The following is a 16678-nucleotide window of genomic DNA, read 5'->3' as shown; positions in this document are numbered from 1 at the left end:
GAACGGCGGCGGGGGCGCGCGGGTCCGCACTGGCAGCGGCTCGAGCCTGGCGGGCCGGATCTGGGCCCCGCGGGCCCTAGAAGCGGAGGAGAGAGAGGGGGCAGGCGGGGGTGACGTGGCAGGAGGCGATTGGCCGGAGCGATGGCGCGGACGTGTTCGGCGGCGGGGTTGACGCGTCCGGCGGTAGGAGGAGGAAGAGGCTAGGGTTAGACCGCGAATTTGGAAGGGGAGGGCCTATTTATAGGTAGAGGGAGATAGGAGAGTACAAATGGGGTGCGGTTTTCGCCCACACGATCGTGATAAAATGACCGAGAGCATGGAGGGGGTTTGAATGGGTTATTGGGCCACTTTGGAGGGGTGTTGGGCTGCACACAAAAGAGGCCTTTCTGGTTACCCGGTTAACCGTTGGAGCATCAAACGACCTCCAAATGGAACGAAACTTGACAGGCGGTCTACCGGTGGTGTACCAAGACGGCTTGGCAAACCTCGGTCCATTCCGAGAATGTTTAACACCCGCTCACGAAAAGAGACAAGAAGGGGATGCCGGATGACATAGGACTGTCGGATTGCAAAACGGACAACGGGGAAAATGCTCGGATGCATGAGACGAACACGTATCTAAAATGAGATGCACATGATGTCATGATAAAATGCAACACGCAAGCAAATGAGATGGCAACGACGACGAATAACTGGCGGACACCTGGCGCATCGGTTCCGGGGCGTTACACCCAGGCTGATGAGGCGTGGTCCCGTGCAAAGCTTGACGACCGACGGGCGAAGCTGGTGCTGGAGAAGATGAACGCCGACCTGAGGCTGAGCAACATGAAGGCGGCGAAGCTGACCGGGACCATGCTCCTGAGGGAGTTCCTGGCACATCGGGTGGCTCCACTTCAGGTGCACTCGCGCCCGTTGTGGAGGCTCGGAGATGCGCACGCCGATCTCCGCCTGAACTTGGAGGCCCTGGCTGATGAAGATCTTACCGCAGCTCTCCGCTTCCTGGTTGGAGAGGATATGGAAGGTCTGGAGGGCACTCCTGTCCCCTTGTTCCTTCGCGACGACTGGGAACAGGTGGTGAACGCGATGCCCACCTTCGGTGGGAGCGGCCTGGTGCTGGAGGTGCCTCCTGAGGGCCAGGAGGCGGTGGCACCGGTGGAGTTGTCCTCCGATGATTCCCATGGAGGAGAGGAGGAAGACAAGGAAGAGGAGGAGCGCGGCTCGGAGGCGGCCACTGAGGAGACGGGGGAGACTTCCCCCTGGCGCAGGGCCAACGTCCTCTGCTCCATGCCGGACGACGACGAGGCCGACACCAGGCGAGGGGGACAGGACCCGCCCATGATCCCGAAGAAGGACAGGTCGGGGCTGATCTCCCGAGGGTCTACTCCGGCTCCGGTACTGCCCGAAGCTAGCTCCAGCCCTTCTGGTGCGCCCCACTCTGCTGCTGGACCTCCTGAGGCTGCGCCCCGCAAGAGGCTCTTGGGCTTTAATCTCGGCAGGAGGCTATTGGAGCACGCTGTGGTTAACCAGTAAGTACACGAACTCTGCTTTGCTCTTGTTTTCGCTGTCAGGGCTTGACATCCTCCGTCGCTTGGGTTGGTTGCCGCCTGCGGCGAAGAGGCTGAAGGGGGACACCATGGCTTCGCTTGGGCAGGCTCACCCGTCGTGGCCGCGCCTTTGCCTGTGGGAAGGGGAGGCAGGGGAGCTCGCACCTCCCCTACCCGATCGTCCTCACAAAGTCAAGAGGAGTGCTCTCGCGGGGTGTCAGCCCCCATGGCCCTGCTCACTCTGGAGGCGCCAGTGCTTGATGTCATCGCTGCGGTTGCCAAGGCTCAGGAGCTCCTAGCCTCGCAAGCCGTGATCACACTGTCGTATCCTCCTTCTGCTTCTCTGGTTCCTGACTCCTCTACCTCCTTCTGCTTCTCTGGTTCCTGACCGTGCTACTGCTGCGCTGGGTCGGCTGCGAGAAGATCTCCAGGGCGCCAACCCCCGCCTGGTGGCCTGGCGCCTGGAGCTGATCTCTGCCTGGGTTTGCTCTCACGCCTCCGTCCGAGCGGCTCTGAGCCAGGCTATGGCAGCTTCCAAGGACGAGAAGCAAGTCGCCACCCAGGCCGTAGCCGCTCACGACGCGGCGTTGAAGGATGCTTCAACTGTCCAGGGCTGCTGCAAGGCGCTGGAGGAAGAGCTCAAGGCTTGCGTGATGAGCTTGCCAAGGAGGTTCGCGACCACCAGACAAAGGAGGAAGAGATGAAGGCTCGGGAGGCTGCCATCGGGGACTGCGACGCCGAGCTGTCCGCTGATCGCAGCCGACTGAAGACATTGGAGCAGAAGCTGAAGGTGGAGAGGACTGAGCTGGACGCCAAGGCGAAGGTCTTGGCCGAGGATGGCGTGGCCTTTGCAGATTACGAGGAGAGATCTCGCAGAGCGCTGAAGTCGCTTTACGATGATGGTCTGGAGAAGCCGCTGGCCGGAGCCACGGACAGCCCCGCCAAGCTGCTTCCCCTCCTTGTCGAAGCGCTTGAGGAGGTCGTGACTAGCATCGGCCCCATGGCCGAGGTTGAAGCTCACGTCCTTTCCTCCGCAACGCTAACGCAGATCCTCAGCCACGTCTACCTTCACAACCCCGACGCCAACCTTGACGATCTGCTGGAGCCTGTGGACACCGAACGCTCCGCCGATGCTGCTGAGGCCGTGAAGGGCCGAGCGGAAGCCCAGCTGGCGAAGTTCCGCGCCTTCGCCACTGCGCTCAAGGCAGGTGCTGCTGGTTCCGCGGCCTCAGGAGGTGGAGCTGACTAGCGCGACCCTGCCACGAGTGACGGCGCTGCTCAAGGGTGATCTCCTCGCGGCCTCTTTCTTGTTTCTACTCCCGCAACATGCACCGTGCCTCATGGAGGCGTTTAAACTTGTGTCTGGTATCATGAGGACAATTTATGTTTTGTAATATTTGCTTCTGAATTTGCGAGGCTTTGCGGTTTCCTTCCTATTTGCTTTGTGTTCTACGTCGGCAGGGCCTGGCCCTGCGCATACCTCAGCCGTTGTTATCCCCGACCGGATCACCAAGGCGGGACCAAGGAGTAAGGGGCTACGTGGCAAGTTAGGATCCTGAGTCGCGATGCTCAGGAGTCCCCCTTGATGCCCAAACAGCAAATATGGAGGGGCTGTAGGAGTAGATCTGTCGCTCTACGTTAGCAGGCCCTGGCATCGGCATACCTCAACTGCCGTTAGCCTTTCGGAACTAAGGAGTAAGGGGCTACGTGACCAGTTAGGCTCCTGAGTCGCGATGCTCAGGAGTCCCCCTTGACAATCAAACGGTCTTAATACCTTGGCTCCGCTCGCGGAGGGGCGCGCGACGTCCAGGTCCGAGGGACCTAGCTGGGTGGCATGCGCTTGGGTGTGACCTGGGCGCAACCCCCGTGTCCAGCCGCCTCGCATGGCGCTCCCGAGGGAAGGTGTTGCAATGAGGCCGTACATTGAGCTCTGGGCTCCCTGAGGTTGATACAGTTCTGGGCTGCCCTCAGTTGTTTATCACCAGCGCGGAGCATAGCGCTTCCGTATGTGTACGGGCATAGCCGCTCCTCGGCAGTGTTGTCAGCCGACGCAGAGCATGGTGCTTCCACTGGTACGTGGGAGGGGGGCCCACCTCCGGGAGGAGCCCCCGAGGCGTGTACAACCCCGCCCTGACACGTGGAAGGCACGGTAGGGCTAGACAACACTACAAAAAAATACACTTCCGTGATGATACGTGTTTGTCACAGTAGGTCGCGTTTTTTGTCATGCATGTACATCCATGACAAATTTATGACAGAATCAAGATATTCATACCTGTGCTATCGTAGAAGTGTTCCATGACATTACCAAAATTATCATCACGGAAGTGTCCACTTCCATGACGATAAATCGCGCTTCACAGAAGTGCTTTCGTCAAGGGTGACCGACACGTGGCATCCACCGTAACGGAACGCCGTTAAGCTATCAGGTCGGTTTTGGATCCGATAACCCATTAACAGCCCCGACCAATGGGGATTTTCCACGTGTAAAATCATCATTGGCTGGTGGAAACACGTGTCAGCTCACCGTTGGGACAGATGTCATCCACTCATTGAACAGAAGGCGCCTATGATACGTCGACACGTGGCACGACCCAACAGAGGCCCATTCCTGTGAAAAGGCCGGCCCGTTTGACATGGTCAAAAGGTGGCGGGCTGGCCCATGGAAAGCCTGTTAACGGCATGTTCGCATATAGCCCATTTAAAGCCCGCTAACCCAAGGCCCGTTACGCCCTATCCGAATTAGGCCCAGTAGCGTCATCTGGGCCATCCAATATGATTCCAGCCTGTTTTCACTTCTGGCACATGACGTCTTTCGGCCCATATGAGGCCCTATGTAACTCTTGGCCTATTAACGACCCGTGGTGAAACTGGCCCGCAATGAACAGTGTATATCACTTTACACCCATTAACGGCCCGTGGTGAAACTGGCCCGTAATGAACAGTATATCACTTTATACCCATTAAGGGCCCGTTATTCAGTTGGGCTGTTTCCAGCAAATGTTATCTTTCGGCCTTCTCAAAGCCCATTTATTCTTGGGCTCATTTCCAGCATTCGTTTACTTACGGGCCGTTACTGTCATTTTCTGCTTGTGGGCCAAATTCAGCCCGTGGTTACATCGGCCCGTTTGTGGTCCGTTAATACGTTGGGCCATTTTCATAGCATCATCAAATACAACCTATTAACGATGGCCCGTTATGGTCATACGGCCCGTATAAGGCCCATAGATGATACGACCCGTAGAAGGCCCATTGTTCCCATTGTTTCTACAGCCCGTAGAAGGCCCATTGTTTCTATGGCCCGTACAAGGCCTACTGTTTCTACGGCCCGTAGAAGGCCCACTGTTTCCATGGCCCGTAGGAGGCCAAGTGTCACTACAGTAAATATTAGCCCATGGTTATTGTGGCCTACTTTTAAAAAGAACTGCACTGACTACAAGCAAACAAATAAACAAGACAACAAGGAAATAAATAAGCAAGCAACTTATGCTAGGCTATCACGGCTGTTACACATATTACATCCACTGGGCATCAAAGTTCGCCACCAGTGCAAATATAGGGAACAAAGCAGCATATCATATACACTGGTTGTCAAAGTTGGCTACCAGCGCAAATAAACGCCGCAGCAAAACAAATCCAGAACTGAAACCATTTCAGAAGATCTCAAGAAACAATATCCTGGGTACCCATAATGCTGGCAAGATGCTTAACAAGCTTATTAACTTTCTCTTGTTTGGCGCTTAAATCCTCCAGCGCTTGCTATTGCACCAGAAAATATGCATCTGAATTCTGCAGGGACTTCCTCAGTCCTTCAGCTTCCTGTCGAAGCACATCTGATCGATGTCTTTCAACTTGAAGTTGAGACTCAAGAAGACGAACTGATTCAGGCAGCAAGTTCAAAGATCTTGTGCCAGCAGTAGTGGCCAGTAACTCGAACACTACATCAAGACAGGACTTTTGGGTTCCCTCACTATCGTCAAGATAGTTTTTATCAGCTTTCTTGGAGACCAACAGGGATGCCTCACTATCTTGAACCTTATCTGCATTACTTCCTTTACCATTAGATAACGCGGTACTGTTCTCCAATATTTTGTCTGCATTCTAAAAGAGAAACAAGCGGACACATCACATGTTTACCATGTTTTATATGAAACTCATTTTGGTAAATGAGTTCAGTAGTAAAGTGGACAGGATAGCAGCATGAAACAAACATATATCTATGTACCATGGTCACTTTATGGTCTATATCATTCTAGTTTGGGTTAATTATCCTTTTGCCCTTAGTGGTGTCCATCTGCTCAGTTTTGCCCTTAGATGCAAATTGTGCTCAGTTTTGCCCCTAGTCCGTGCGCACCGACTCGTTCTGTGAACTTTGGCGTCTCCGTCAGGTCAATGTTTTGACTTGTCCCTTACAGGTGGGACTAGGCGGCAGAGGCGGTCAATTTTATTCAGACCGTTGCATGCGTGGCTTGCGGGACCCAGCAGAGAGCCGTTGAGCATAGAGCCATTGCGGGGGTGCTATATTAGCGGGCGACAGCGGCGGTGACCACGACGACAGAGAGAACGGCGCTGACCACGGCGAGAGAGCGAGAGCACGACGGCGGTGGGAAGCTAGCTGTGGAGGGAGCGGCGGCGTTGAGATCCCGTTCGGCTCCGAGCTCCATGTCTTCCGAAAGCTCCCGCGCCACCTCGCGGATGCAGAGCCGAGCGCGTGTGGAGATGCCTGTCTTCGTTTGTTCGCGGTGGCGGGCGAGCGTTGATTGGAGGGTTTCTCATACACCGAGGAACCACAATCGTCTGTTCTACGTGTGCAGCGAGAATGGGGTAAGAATCGGGGCAATTGCACCATTTTCGTGCTCGGGATCTTTGAGCAATCGGTTGATCTGTTCCGTGTTCATGCTGGTGACATGCTTCTTTCTTTGGGTCGATTCTCTGACCAAGACTCTGATAAATGAACTGCAAGAAGATCATGACGAATGGTTGCGCATGCTGCCCCAAACCGCAGTGGCCGCAGCACGAGCTCCGGAAGAAGAGATGGAGGGCGAAGCACGTATTGACAGAGAGCTAGCTGTTGAGCTTAGGATGTTGAAGAAGAAGGTTAGGAAGCTTGAAGATCAAGAACTACCAATACCCATTTGCAAATACTTTTGGGCATTTGTAGGTATGGTAATTGCACTGGTTGTAATGTTGAAAATGTATGGAAAGGCATGAATTATGGAGGAATTTGTAATCTTGAAATTGTATGAGAAATTCACCTAGTTTAAATGTTGGTCAAAGTTGTTTAAATGTTGAAAAAAGAGAAGAAATGACCAACATTTAAATATGTTGAAAAAAGGAGAAGAAATGAAGAATTCAGAAACTTTTGATCAATGAAATGCAGCTAATGAATTATTCCAGAGCCAAACAATTAAGTTAGAATTTTTTTGGAGCTGTTAAATATTTAATAGCAATTTAAGTAATCCAATTCAAATACACCGTGATTTAAATCAAAGACCAAAATGTCATGAAAAATGTGCCTCAGCTCTGGTAGATGTTTACACCTAGTGCCAAAATAAATGAACATTTTTAAGGGCATTACATTGAGTAGAAACTAATTTGTCTAAAAAATGAAGGGTGGAAAATGCACAAAAAATTGGTGCGGTTGGGGACTCGAACCCAAGACCGCGTGGGTTTGTGGTGTTTAGGGCTGCGCTGGTAACCGCTAGGACAAATGGCAAGAGTTTGACATGGGTAGGGAAGCAATTTATACATAGTGAGACTGTGAAATTTGTCAAAAAAAAGAAGGGTGGAAAATGCACAAAAAATTGGTGCGGCTGGGGACTCGAACCCAAGACCGCGTGGGTTTGTGGTGTTTAGGGCTGCGCTGGTAACCACTACGATAGATGGCAAGAGTTTGACATGGGTAGGGAAGGAATGTATACATAGTGAGACTGTGAAATTTGTCAAAAAAAATGTCAGACCGTGAATGTTTGCACACGCGTGAGAGTGGTTTTCCTTTGTTTTGCACTGAAATTTTGGAGGGTTGGAAGGTTGAAAATGTATGTTTGCACTGCCACGTGGTTTTGGTTAGAGTGGCACTTGGTTTAGTGTTAGAGTGGCACTTGGTTTAGGATTTAAACGGAATAAATTTGCATGTTAGTTCATGACTTTTTTTTAATAAAACGGAGGGCCTCTCACCCCCTCTTTTGAATGACAACCACAAGTTCTCGAGCTTCATGACTTGGTTTAGGGAAGAAATTATATGCTTGGGCACGGACATTTTTTAACACGCATAATAAACCCTAATAAATAACTTAGATAAGATGCAACACAAGTACCATTACAATAATAAGTTCACGAATAGTTCACGGACACATGATGAAACATGACACGACACGACACGACATAGAAAAACAACAAATAAAAAACGAGACAGTCTTCATCTTCACACCTCCTCCTTCCACTTTGGCCGCGCGCGCCCCTTCAACACCGTCTTCATCTTCACACCTCCTCCTCGTCGTCGTAGGGAAGGGAGTGCATCCCGGCTGGAGTGGGGAAGATGTTCTCGTAGTTGGTGTAGATGCTGTAGACGGTGAAGAAGATGGCATCGCAGCCGCACCAAAAGACTTGGCCGAGGAGCTCGCACGCGTCAAACAGGTTGGTGAAGGTGACCGTGAGCAGTAGGAGGATGCCGCTGCGGTCACGAACCTCGTTGAGGGTGAACATCCTCGGCGAGCCTCGTGGGAGGTGGGCATAGCCGGCTCTGAGGAAGGTGCGGGTGAGTTCGACGGAACCCCTCCACCCTGAAAAAGCCCACACGCGGAGCTCCCTCTCCACGAGCACGGCCGGTGGGTAGCGCCGCTCCAGCACGACAGGCGGACGACTGAAGGTCGGCCCGTTGAACTGCAAGGTCTCGCTTGGGGAGGGCTCGGTCGATTGGGTGTTTGAAGTTGGAGAGAATGGATCGGATCTGGCTTATGGGTGGGAGAGGAAGATAGGCACCCCATTTATAGGCCTATGGGTGGGAGAGGAAGAGAGAAAGGGTGAGAACGGTGCGTGTGTGAATCCAAACGCGTGTGTGTATCCGTTACGCTTTGCACTCTTAAATTTTCGCACAAAAACGATGCATGCAAGGGCCGCGTGCGTGCATTTGAATCACCGCATAACTCTTTGACCGGACGGTGCATCCGACTCGTTGAACCACCTAGCTGGCCTCGCTAGCCTAGCGCGCCTAGCACGCCTCGCTCGCCTCGCTCGCATGCATGCACATCGCAGCCTCCTGCGCATGCAAACCCACGTCGCATCCTATGCACGTCGCCGCCTCCCATGCATGCATGCAAGGCCTGGAAAGGCTGAGACGGGCTATTTACTGCGGTCTCAGGCCCAGACAACGAGACGGCCCAACGGTCCATCCAGCGTGCCCGATATTTGTTTTTAAAAAAACAATCTCCCAGCCAATCAGATTGCATCTTGCGGATCGCCCCCCTCCTCCCCACAGATTCCTTCTAGAAGGGTTAGATCGACGGCCCTTGTTCAGCGCTAGGGTTAGATGAACGATCCTGGTTCAGCGCTAGGGTTAGCGGGGTTTGGGAGGGGTTTGGAACAGTCAAAGCTATGTTTGACCAGATTTCAAATGAGCATAATAAATTAAATAAAAATCAGAAAAATAAAAAACCTGCGCACATAGTCTTCTTATGTCATATACTAACGATTTAAGTTGATAAACAAGGTTTACATACATTTAAACGATAAGTTCGTGTGTATTGTATGATATCTCGAGTATCTCAAACTCTTTTGTATGAAGTGAAGAGAAGTGTTTTGGGGAAATAAACATGAAAATTTCAAAAAACTCACCACAGCTTCATTTTAGAGTGAATAAGAAGGATCCAGGCTTAGTTTTTCATTTTGATGTTTTACACTTATTTAAATCTTGGTGAAAGTTAAGTTTGCAGAATTCAAATGAGCAAAACAAATTTAAAAAAAAATCAAAAAATGGAAAAAACAACGCACATAGTTCGTATATATAGAATATATAGAATATATGTTTAGGAAAGTTATTTGGCTGATTTAGACAAGGTCGAAACAAACCTTGCTTAGAGATGAGGCTGTTTACCCTACCTTTGGACCCTCATTTTAGCACATTTTTCATGAAAATTTCAAAAACCTCATCACAGCTTCATTTTGGATTGACTAAGAAGGATCCAGGCTTAGTTCTTCATTTTGATGTTTTAGACTTGTTTAAATCTTGGTCAATGTTAGGTTTGACCAGAATTCAAATGAGCAAAACAAAATTCAAAAAAAATCAAAAAAAGGAAAAACCATGTGCTCATTCAAACATCATCCAACAGATTTAACCATCATGTCAAGCATAGTTCTAACATCATCCAACAGAAATACAACATTATTCATAATGTTTCATAATTATTCACATATAGCGTTCGGGCTTCTATCTGTTCCTTGAGCTTCTTGGCATCACTTTGCTCCTCGTGCACCTTGTGCTCATTTCTTCTTCTCTTCTCCTCTTGGTTGTCGGTACCTTGTGCATCTTCTTCAAACCTATCATAGAGCTGTGCAAAACATAAAGGGTAATGAGATCATGTCAAGTGACCCATAAATGTACAGTAGTATTTGACCCTTGCAAGATTTACATACCTAGCAGAACTCACAACAACAGAAGGTTTGCCACCATTTAGATCCTCACTTGGATCATCATTTGGAGCCTCACTTGGATCACCAAGATCATCATTTGGAGCCTCACTTGGATCACCATGATCATCATTTGGAGCCTCACTTGGATCACCATGATCACTATTTGGAGCCTCACTTGGATCACCATGATCACTATTTGGAGCCTCACTTGGATCATCGTCAAAATCATGCGGCTGTTGCCCATCATCATTTCGAACCTCGTCAAAATCCTCATCTGATGCAACTGGCTGCTGTCCATCATTTTCATCGAAGCCTTCATCGAAACTCTCTCCGAACGCTGGATCTATTGTGTTATCACAATACTTACCGAAATGACCAGACCCACCACATCTTGTGCACTTATGCTTCCTCGCTCCAAGTCCAGCTCCTTCGCTGCAAGGTCTGATTCGACTCTTCCTTGGTCTACCTACTGCTCTCTTCAGAACTAGAGCGCAAAGCTTGAATCCAGGGTCCACCATGTCCCATTGTTGTTTTCCCTCCATAGCAGGCAAGGCATAAGCACATGTGGCTTGGAACCTTGCAACAGAGTAGTAATCATGCACATACTTCTGAATGTTCCCTGCTGGACCAGGGAGAGAACTGATGAAAAACAAGGCATGAATGCATGGCAACCCAGTTATCCGCCATTGCCTACAACTGCAAGTTCTAGCTTCTCAATCCACTGGATATCTGCATTCCCTCTTCTCTTTATCCAAATATGATATCTCTGCTGTGGTACCCGAGCAAAGAGTCATGTTCATTTCCAAGCCTGTTGTTTTCTGCATCAGTTCATTCATCACGGCAGGGATGATAATGTGGCCCATGAATTTTTCCTCGGCTATTCCTGCATGATAATGAAACTTCTGCATGTATTCTTTCCTTATCCAATCTAGCAAATCCACCACATAATGACCCTTTAGTTTCTGGATCGTTGAGTTGAAAGACTCTGCTAGATTATTGTGCACATAGTCAACTTTGTTCAGTTCACTGAATTGGCTTCTGGCCCATAACTTGGAGTGGTGTGTTTCCAAGTATTCTTTCACTTTGGGATTCATGTCTAATTGCCTCAAGTGGTAATTGTGCTTCTTCACACAGCAAGTCAAAGATGCTGGCCATAAATTGTCGGTATACACCTTTCCTTTGAATTTCTTCATGAAATTTGCAGCAAGGTGACGCATGCATTCCCTATGCTCTACTCCAGGGAACACATTGTCCACGACCACTTCTAAACCTTTGCAGGCATCTGTATGAATGACCAACCCATTGGGATGTGCAATAGCCCGGCGCAGATTATGCAAAAACCAAGTCCAGCTCTCCTCAGACTCTGTCTCCAGCACACCGTAGGCAACTGGAAATACAAAACTGTGTGCATCAACTGCACAAGCAGCTACTAACTGTCCTTTAAACCTCCCTGTGAGAAAAGTGGCATCAATAGCCAAATAAGGCCTGCAACGTGCCAAAAAACCCTGGCGACAAGCCTCAAAGCAGACAAAAACCCTCCTAAATCATTCCTTTGTCTTTGTCACTCCCCTGAATGTGTACTCCACGGTGTGGTGATCAATATCTACAATACTACCTGGGCTTGTCCTCTCCACTTCACCTTTGAATGAATACAACAATTGAAAACTTTCCTGCCAGTTACCATAAATAGAATCCATAGCCTGTTGTTTACCATTGAACAACCTCATGTATGGTAAATCTATCTTGAATTTATCTTTGATGTTCTTCTGCAATTCCTTTGGACCCACTTGCTACTTTTGTTTCACCCACTTCTTTACTTCTTCTGCCACCCATCTTGACTTGGCTCTACTGATTGTATCCTTCCTAAGGGTTGATTCCTGGCATGTGTGCTTAAAAGGGTTCACTTTGACCTGAACATTAGTGCTATTTCGCATTTTAGATGCGAGCAGCCTCCATGGACAACCCTCAGTCGGATAGTGCACTCTGTAACGTACTTGTTCGCTCTTGTCAACTTTGAAAGTACGTTCTACCTTGATGCAGTATGTCACAAGTGCATTTCTACACTCATTCATGGATGCAAAAACTATACCTTCTTCCAAATTAGGGTTCAAAGGGTCCCATTCAACAGCTGCAAGGTCTTCGTCCTCACCCACCACGTCATCATCCACACGGACTGCATTGTGAGCCTCATCTTGGTTATCAGCCCGAGGTGCCCGTCGTAAATTCCGAATAACATCAGAATATAGCTTCTCTTCATTAACCCCACAATTGTAGTCATCATGCTCCACTTCAAGGGGGGCCCTATTGCTGTTGCCCACACTTGTCGAGCCACAACATCGCCGTGCACCAACTGAACTGTTCTAGCTAGAGATGCCATTACGATGACTTGGTTCTCCCCGAGATGTTGCACCCGTCATCCTAGGTCCAAATGCTTGCTCAAGCACATCAACTTGCAGCCTCACATGAAAATTATCTTTCTCTTTATGCCTAACAAACATGGTAGCTAGCTCTTCATCATTACTAACTGTCACCCGTTTCTTTTCCCCATCATAGTATTTGTATACCACTTCATCAAGCAAACCCCAAGGATATTGGCTACAAATTACCTCCCCAAATTGTCTGAAACTCCAATTACTAGCCATTGGCAACCGATAATCAAAACCTCCTTGGTATTTATTCGGATCCTTTGCATCGAACCTGTACTGGTCCCTTCTAATGTGCATCAAGAAAGCAAACCGCAACTCCATCCTAACCGGCAAAAAACAGAGACGCAATCAGCACACTAATTGGGCAAACCTACTCGAATCGAGTGTTCAAATGCACAACTAAGCTCACTCTAAATAGGAGGAGAGACTTACCCCTCGGGAACCCAGTCATGGACGCGGCGGATCTCCGGCCCGATGCCTGCCTCGCCAAATACTCCGGGGTCGCCGCTGCTCTCCATTTCACCCTAGGGTTCTTCCTCCTAGTTCAAATAGCTCCAGCAGCCCCCCACCTTTGAGCGCTCCGGCCCGGCGCACGGAAGGAGGCCGCGCTGCGGGTCGAGCAGGTGGCGGGCGCCCCACCCGTGGTGTCGCAGGAAGGTGGCGGGCGTCGCAGGCAGCCGTGGAGCGTAGGCGCAGAAAGGTAGTGGTGGAGTAGGCATGCAGCTGGTGGCGGGGCAAGTCCTGGCCGCGGCGCAAGTGCCGGCGGTGGCGCAGGTCAGCCGGCCGGCAGGGAAGCGAATGGGCAGAGTGAGCTACAAATGATTTGTGGATTTAGTTGCACGGGCCTACATGTCAGCTCCGGACCCACGTCCACACGGTCCCACGTGTAAGCTCCGGACCCACAACTTAACACTGGCGGATGGAATGGACTCAAATATGGCCGTTTGGCCTCGTCATAGTAGCTGTGCATGGACTAGGGCAAAACTGAGCACAATTTGCATCCAAGGGCAAAACTGAGCACAGAGACACCACTGAGGGCAAAAGGATAATTAACCCTTCTAGTTTTTGTTGCCAAATCAAGATAGAGACACAATTCAAATAATATTTGTTCAATACAAAGCAGAATAGACAGAATATAAGTGTGGGTAACTATAGAGCAATAACAACACTTGTAATGTGCATGACATGAGAACATAACTGTTTATTCAATTGAAACTGAAATCAACATAGAGCAGGTTACAATAGCAAACAGTTAAAGAAACAGGGTTAAAACATACCTGTTGCACCATTGGAGTTTCCATTCCATCCTCAAAATTTGTAAATAGTTGGTATGAGTAAATACAGTAATGCAAGAGCAAAGGAGTATGAACCATAGCTACAGAACCTGACCTGAGAACAAATCTTCTTCTCCTTTAAGCGTTGACTTGGGATTCGGAGTGGTAGTCCTCGTGCTTTGGGCACTGGAGTTCCCTTACTAACCGCTCATGTTTGGGTGCTCTGTGGTGGAGACGGTGCTGTGTCAACTGGAACTGGGTTACTATCTGCCGGGGTTGGGGTTAGAAGGGGTGTAGCTGGTTCTCTGTCCAACTGGGTAGGGGTACAATCTGCGAGAGTCTGGGTTATGTGTGGTGGATCTGGTCCTTGGGCAAGTACAACCGTGGTTTTATCTGCATCAACTGGTACCACTATCTTTTCTGAAGACCGTGTTGTTACTCCCTTAGATACTGCCATCATGCTCTCCAATTCAAATGGCTGATAAACAAGAACCGTAATTGAAAGTATAGACATTGTATGATAGACAGGTGCAACGGATAGTGGGGAATAAAAGAGGGCATGAAATAATTCATATTTATGTTGTCTAACCAAACAGGATAGCATGACACAATTTCACATATATGATGGCTAACTGATAGCATGACACAATTTCACATTATGATGGCTAACTAAAAAAGATGGAAAGACATAGTTCAAAATATGAGACTATGTAAACAGGATGACATGACATAACTATATAATGTGTTTATTAAATAGGTTGGCATGCCATAATTCACATACATTCATGGATAGCATGCCATAATTCTAAATATGATGACTGTAAACACTAAACATGATGGCATGATATAATTATATGATGTCTTTATTAAATGGGTTGCCATTCCATAATTCAGATAGATGATGTGTATGTACTATGTAAACATGATGGCATGATATAATTCAAATATATGATTTATATAGTAAGCAAGTAAGCAGATGGCAATCTATATATGATGTAAAAACTAAGCAATGCAAGACAACATGCATGACATGGGTAATATAACCCTGCCAAGTTTGAGCATAGACCTCAAGGGGGAAATAGGACTGGTCATCAGTCTCTGAATCCTCCTCTGAGGAGCTCTCTGTAGCCAACAAGATGTCTGCTTCAGCAGGTAGCATTGTCTGCTCTGAATACCTTGTTTTCACTCCAGATACTTCCATCGCCGCTTCAAATGGCTGATGCACAGGAAGAGTAGTTGAATATACAAACATTGTCGACAAATGGAACACGTAATACCAAAAAATGATAGCATGATATAATTCACATACATGATGATTGGCTAAACAGCATGGCATTGCATAATTCACATATATAATGCCTTTGCAACAAGATAGCATTGTATAATTCACATATATAATGTCTTGCAACAAGATGGCAATGCATAATTCACATATATGGTAATTAGACACTGAACAGGTAGCATTCACACAAAGCATGTCTAAACTAATAAAATGGCATAGCAATGCGAGACACCATACGCACGATATGAGCAACATAACCCTGCCATGTTAGAGCATACACCTCGGGGGGGGGGAATAGGACTGGTCATCTGTCTCTGAATCCTCCCGTGAGGAGCTATCCGTAACCAGCGAGATATGCGCTTTGTCAGATAGCATAGTCTGCTCAGAAGACCTTGTTTTCACTCCAGAATTTTCCATCACCATGTCAAATGGCTGATGCACACGAAGAGCAGTTGAATGTAGTAACATTGTTTACAAATGTAATATGTAATGAAAAAAAGGATGGCCTGATATAATTTACATATAATATGACTGGCTAAGAAGGATGGCATTGCAAAATTCACATATATGATGCCTGGCTAAACAAGGTGGCGTTGCATAATTTACATAAACGACGAATAAACTAAACAGATGGCATTCGCACAAAGGATGTCTAAACTAAGCAGATGACATATTTGATGTATAAATAAGCAATGCAAGACACCATATGCATGATATAACCAACATCAGCATGCCAAGTTAGAGCAAAGACCTCAGGGGGTAAATAGGAGTTATCTTCTCCTTCTGAATCTCCCTCAGAACAGATATCTTCCTCTCGATTACAATCTGAAATGCGTGGAGGGGGGCTGCCTTTGTGCCTACCATGGAGCGACGTCTGCATTAAATTATATTGCCATGCAAGGCTTGTCTCTTTTGCTCTACATGTTCAGTTCCATTGTTTACAATAACTGTAATGCATAGGAATAAAACATAGTGAGATTATGTAAGGAGTGCATGCAGAAATCTAGAGTGATGGTAGCAACCTATGGATAGACCCAAAACCAATAATAGCAGGCAGATAATGGCTTCAGTTAATAAATACAGATAATGGCCCCAACATGAAACTCATAGTAGACACCGGAGATTAACCAGATAGTAGATAGATACTTTTGATAGCGGCCCCGATATGTACCCCACAACCATTTAAAAACTCAAGTTTGACTATTAGTTTGGAGCTGACTCAGAGTCTAATCGGTGAACAGGACGATAAAGTAGTATGTAATATTAAGCGATGCATAACGTAAGCAGACACGAAAGAGTGCGACTCTCTTGCGGACCCGTGTAGTCCTCGAGGTCACCTGCTCGGTTGATGATGGTAATGCAGATTTCATGGCTGCCAGCAGCGGGGAAGAAGATCTGAGGGGGTGAAAGACAGTCTGGAGGCCGGATTCCTGCTATGCTGGACCCTTCTGTCGTTGGAGCAGCTGAGCTGGGGTGGACGACGGTGCAGCAGGAGCGGGACAAACCACGCAAGGTTTTCTTTGA

Source organism: Triticum dicoccoides, chromosome 5B (genome assembly GCF_002162155.2).
Source record: "Triticum dicoccoides isolate Atlit2015 ecotype Zavitan chromosome 5B, WEW_v2.0, whole genome shotgun sequence".
NCBI lineage: Eukaryota > Viridiplantae > Streptophyta > Magnoliopsida > Poales > Poaceae > Triticum > Triticum dicoccoides.
The sequence above is the reverse complement of the archived record's forward strand: the minus strand, read 5'-3'. Positions refer to the sequence as shown.